The sequence below is a fragment of the Mustela nigripes genome, unplaced genomic scaffold (assembly GCF_022355385.1).
Source record: "Mustela nigripes isolate SB6536 unplaced genomic scaffold, MUSNIG.SB6536 HiC_scaffold_663, whole genome shotgun sequence".
Taxonomy (NCBI): domain Eukaryota; kingdom Metazoa; phylum Chordata; class Mammalia; order Carnivora; family Mustelidae; genus Mustela; species Mustela nigripes.
Window position 1 is genome coordinate 1 of NW_026740070.1, and position 6,040 is coordinate 6,040.

Below are 6,040 nucleotides of genomic sequence, written 5' to 3' on the forward strand. Positions count from 1 at the left end.
TCGTTACTAGATACTGGTCTATTCAGGTTGTCAGTTTCTTCCTGATTCAGTTTTGGAAGTTTATAGGTTTCCAGGAATGCATCCATTTCGTCTAGGTTGCTTAACTTATTGGCATATAGCTGTTGATAATAATTTCTGATGATTGTTTCTATTTCCTTGGTTTTAGTCATGATCTCTCCCTTTTCATTCATAATTTTATTAATTTGGGTCCTCTCTCTTTCCTTTTGGATTAGTTTGGCCAGTGGTTTGTCGATCTTGTTGATTCTTTCAAAAAACCATCCTCTAGTTTCATTGATGATGTGTGTTCTACTGTATCTCTAGTTTCTGTCTCATTGATCTCTGCTCTAATCTTGATTACTTCCCTTCTTGTGTGTGGGGTTGGCTTAATTTGTTGTTGATTCTCAAGTTCTTTAAGGTGTAAAGAGAGCTGGTGTATTCGGATTTTTCAATTTTTTTGAGGGAGGCTTAGCTGGCTATGTATTTCTCCCTTAGGACCGCCTTTGCCATATCCCATAGGTTTTGGACCAAAGAGTCTTCATTCTGATTGGTTTCCGTGAATTGTTTAAGTCCTTCCTTGATTTCCTGATCGATCTGAACATTCTTAAGCAGGGTGGTCTTTAGCTTCCAAGTGTTTGAATTCCTTCCAAACTTTTTCTTGTGGTTGAGTTCCAGATTCAAAGCATTGTGGTCTGAGAGTATGCAGGGAATAATCTCAGTCTTCTGGTATCCGTTGAGCCTGTTTTGTGACCCAGTATGTCGTCTGTTCTGGAGAAAGTTCCATGTGCACTTGAGAACGAGTATTCTGTTGACTTAGGGTGGAATGTTCTGTATATATCTATGAGGTCCATCTAGTCCAATGTGTCACTCGATGCTCTTGTTTCTTTATTGATTTTCTGCTTGGATGATCTGTCTACTTCTGACAGATCTACTTCTAAGATCTCCTACTATTAATGCATTCATATCAATATGACCCTTTACCTTGATTAACAGTTGTCTTATGTAGTCAGCTGCTCCCGTATTGGGGGCATAAATATTTACAATTGTTAGATCTTCTTGGTGGATAGACCCTTTAACAATGATGTAGTGTCCTTCCTTATCTCTGACTACAGTCTTTAGTTTAAAATCTAATTTATCTAAAAAAAAAAATCTAATTTATCTGAAAATGAGAATCGCTACCCCAGCTTTCCTTTGAGGCCAATTGGCATGAGAAGGGTTGGAGAACCCTTCACTTTCAGTCTGGATGTATCCTTAGGTTCCAAATGTGTCTCTTGTAGACAACATACAGACGAGTCCTGTGGTTTTATCCAGTCTGCAACTGTGTGCCTTTTTATGGGAGCATTTAGGCCATTCACGTTGAGAGTGATTATTGAAAGACATGTTTTTATTGACATCATGTTGCCTGTGAAGTCCTTTTCCTATAGATGGTCTTGTGAATTTCTGTTCTATGACACTCTTCAGTACTTTCTTCTTTAAAGTACCCCCCCCCCCCTTAATATTTTTTGTAGTCCCAGCTTGGTGGTGACATACGCTTTTAAACCTTGCCAGACTTGGGAGCTCTTTTTCTCTCCATCCAGTTTCAATGTCAGCCTTGCTGGATGAAGTATCCTTGGCTGCATGTTTTTCTCATTTAGTGCCCTGAATATGTCTTGCCACACCTTTCTGGCTTGCCAGATTTCTGTGGACAGGTGTGACGTTATTCTGATGGACCTTCCTCTGTATGTAAGGAATCTCTTCCCCCTCTCTGCTCTCAAAAGTTCTTATCTAAAATTATCCATCAGTCTCAAAATCCAGTGTCTTTATGTCTTTCTAGATTTGTTGATCTGGAGGGGTGATCTTTCTGCCTCTAGGACATGAACACTGGTTACATTCCCCAAATTGGGAAAATTTTTGTCCAGAATTTGTTCAACTATATCTTCTAGTCTTCTCTCTTTCTCCTCCCTCTCAGGGATACCAATAATTCTGGCGTTGGAGCATCTCATTGCATCATTTGTTTTCCTAATTCTGTTTTTTGGATTCTAAGCTGTTTGTTCCAGGCCTCCTCCTGATCCTTTTACTTTAGCATTTTGTCCTCTAGTTCACTAATTCTAACTTCTAACTCAGTTACCCTAGCTGTTAGAGTATTTACATTAGATTGGATTTCATTCATAGCATTTTTAACTTCTTCCTGGGTGGCTTTCACTTCTTCCCTTAGAGATTTCATGTTGTCATTAATGGTTTTCTCCAACCTGGTCATTGCCTGGATAATTGTTACCCTGAATTCCCTTTCTGATATATTGTTTATGTCCATATCCAATAGCTCTGATGGAGAGGGCACAATCCCTGGATTTTTCCTCTGTTGGGTCTTCCTCCTAGTCATTTCAGTGAGAGGTTATTAAGGGGATGGTTAGCTGAATATATCAACTGTGATCCAGGCAAGGTGCATCCTGGAATGCTTCTGAGGAATCAGAAGTCGCCACCAAAAAGAAAGAAGAAAGAAAAAAAGAGAGAAAGAAAGAGACAATAATAATAGTAATAATAATAATAATAATAATAATAAAAGAGAAGACCCAGCCAGAATGGACCCCAAAGGTATGATTTATATGGTATATAAACAAAAATGGACAAAAAACAAAAACAAAACAAAACAAAAGACCAACAAAGTAAATGACAGGAATAAAAAGGCAAAAAAAAAAAAAGGAACCCAGCTAAATTGAACCCCAAGTATAAGATTTATATAATAGCAGAAGAGAAACAAATACACAGAAACACTGACAGTGGAAAAAGATGGGAGGGTGCTTATCAATCCTCAATGTGGGTGAGAAAGGTTATTTTGATTCTTTTCGGGTGTATCTTGATATCTTTGTTAAAGGACTCAACTTTCCAGAGATAAAGGGCGATTGAAACTGGTTTATATATAGGGGTAGTATTGATTAGGGAAAGAGGATTACCTTGAAGCTTATATCTATATGTATATTAAAAAATAGTAAAGGAAAACAAAACAAACAAAAAAAGAAAATATGATAGCAGGGTTGGGAATAATAATGACTTTCTCCATAAGACTATTGTAGAAATTCAATATGTGAGAATACTAAACAGGTACTGTGGAATGCATCCATAGGTGTTGGATACATGGTAGGTGTTTGTTTAGTGAAAAAAATAAAATAAAATTAGATGTTAAAAAAATAGAAAAGAAAAATTAAAATAGGTATATATTTGAAAAAAGTTCAAGTTAAAAGGTTATTATGGAATATGTGTTATTAACTCTCTAGTTGTAATGGTAAATAGGATAAAAAAATTAAGCAGAACAAGAATATTTAAAATGAATTAAAAATAAAAGTTGTATCTATGAAATATACAGGTTTATGGCAATACCGGGAGCTTGTTTTCCCCTGATATTGGGGTTTTACAGTTTTATGGAACCCTGTGGTAGTTGTCCTCTTGTTCTTTCTGGGGGAGTGGCCTGCTGCATTGCTTTTCAATCAATCTTGCTTGGGTTGAGTCCTCCTGCTCCCTATTGAGGGCCTGGGCTATGAGGAAACTGGTTTTTCAGGCTTTTGTTCTCTGGAGGATTTTGTTCTTTGGCAGCTTTTTGTGGCTTTGTGGAGGTTTGGTGGAAAGCAAACTGCACCCAGACCTCTGTCTCAGAGAGAAGCCTCGGTCTGCTCCCCTTTGGGTGGTCCAGAACGTATAAACTCCCCCTCTGCAAACTCCTCTGAGCCATGCAACCCCCCAAAGACAGAGCATATCCCAGCCAGGGCCTCAGGGGCCGCTGGAAGTGCTGACTCTGCACCCCTGTGCTACTAAACCTGTGAGCGGTATTGGTCCAAGGAGCCTGCTTCACATGGCTGCCTTTGCTGGGACTGCTGGGGTCCAGACCTCAGGTTTCTGCAGTGAGAGATTGCACTGAGTTCCTTTCCGCCCTGGCTGGAAGAGTCCAGACCATCCGCTGTCCTAGCGACCACTGACTAGCACCAGGAAGGAGCTTTCTCAGGCGCTGGCGCGGGGAGTGGGTGAGACCCTGGTCGCACAGTGCACAAAAGTTCTAGGGAGCATAGGCTGCTGCCATCACCAGACTCCCTCATGCGGGGGTGGGAGTGTGCCCAGCTGAGCCATGATGGAAGATGCCCAACCTCATGGGCTCCCCCACACTCTTTCTGGCACAGGTGGTCCCTAGCAGTGATTGTCCTGGGAACATGGGTTTAGGTCCATGCCTATGACCACCAGATTCAACCAGTTGCCCCTTAAGACCCTTTGCTCTTTTTGAGTGCTTTTAAACAGACTCCAAGCTAATTCTGGACCCCAATCACAGGGCACTCTCATATTGTGGTATTACTTTCCAATGGGTCACTTCTGGTGGCTCTCTCCCCCTTCTGTTTTTCCTCCGATATCTGTCCGATCATTCCCATGCTGCTCTACCTCTCCACTGGAGTCTTCTGCCCCTGTAGAGATCCAGAAGTATATAATCCTATATCTCATGCTGATTTCACGGGTGTCCAGAGTGCTTGGCAGATAATTAGCTCATTTTAGGGGACCAGTTGAAACAGGGTCTAATACTTCTCCGCCATCTTGCCCCTTTTCCAATTTTAAATATATTTTATAACAATTGCCTATTCAGCTTTTTTGTCCATTATCCAATACATTGTCTTTTTCAAATCTATGCAGTTTCTAAACACATGTTCTTTTTTAGATATATTATTGATAATATTTTCTTCCAGTATGGCTCACCCATTTATTCAGTTGATATTTCTGAGAAGCATAAGTTTGTAACTTTGTTGAAATTTATCATTTTTAATAATTAGTGATTTTTTAAAAAAGATTTTATTTATTTATTTGACAGAGAGAGAGATCACAAGTAGGCAGAGAGGCAGGCAGAGAGAGAGGGGGAAGCAGGATCCCTGCTGAGCAAAGAGCCCTAGGAGGGGCTTTATTCCAGGACCCTGAGATCATGACCTGGGCCAAAGGCAGAAACTTAACCCACTGAGCCACCCAGGTGCCCCAATTAGTGTTTTTTTGTGTGTCCAAAAAGGCAAGGATTTGCCTACCTCAAGATTATAACTTTCTCTTCAGTTTCAAAATTTCTTTGCTCAGTTATCTTTACACTTTATAAAAAAGGAATCAGCTGTCAATTTTAATTAAAAAAACAAGTCCTATGGGAATTTTTTATTAAGATTGAGGAAAATTTATAGACCTACTTGTGGACTATTAGCACATTATAATATTGAATCTTTTTATTCATAAATCTGTGAACTCCTACTTAAAATCCAGTAGTCTTGGTAAGTTTTGTAACCATTCATTAGATTTTTTCCCCATTTTTTTTTTTTTTTAACTATAGTGTAAAGGAGTTTTTTTAAAAAACTGCTTCATTTTTCAAACTTTTGTTATTTTATAAAATAAAATTGATTTTTTTTTTCTGACCTTGTGTTCTGGGCATTGCTAATTTCACTTTTACAATTTTGCATATTTTATAGAATTTTGTATAGGGATAGTAATGTCATATTTCAGTAATTACAGTTATGTTTTATTTTTTCCAATATTTTAAAAATTTATTTTTTATTTATTAAATGGACTGGAATTCTAATACAGTGTTAAGTAGTTCTTTTTTATTTTTAACATTTTATTTATTTATTTGACAGACAAAAATATCACAAGTAGGCAGAGAGGCAGGCAGAGAGAGAGAGAGAGAGGGGATACAGGCTCCTTGCTGAGCAGAGAGCCCGATATGGGGCTTGATCCCAGGATCCTGAAAATATGACCCGAGCTGAAGGCAGAGGCTTAACCCACTGAGTCATCCAGGTGCCCCAAGTAGTTCTTTGTTAAATCATAAGGTGATGTTGATTGTGGTAAAATGGTTTTTATACATCTATTGAATTTATCATATTGCTTTTTTTTCTTTTATTCTGCCACTAGACTTATTTATATTAATCGATAATAAATGTTGGTCTGATATTGCAATTCTTGAATAAGATCCACTGGATCATATGGTTATAATAACTTTTATATTGCTGAATACAATTTGATAAGATTTTGTTAAGAATTTTTGTGTCTGTGTTCATAAGAATTA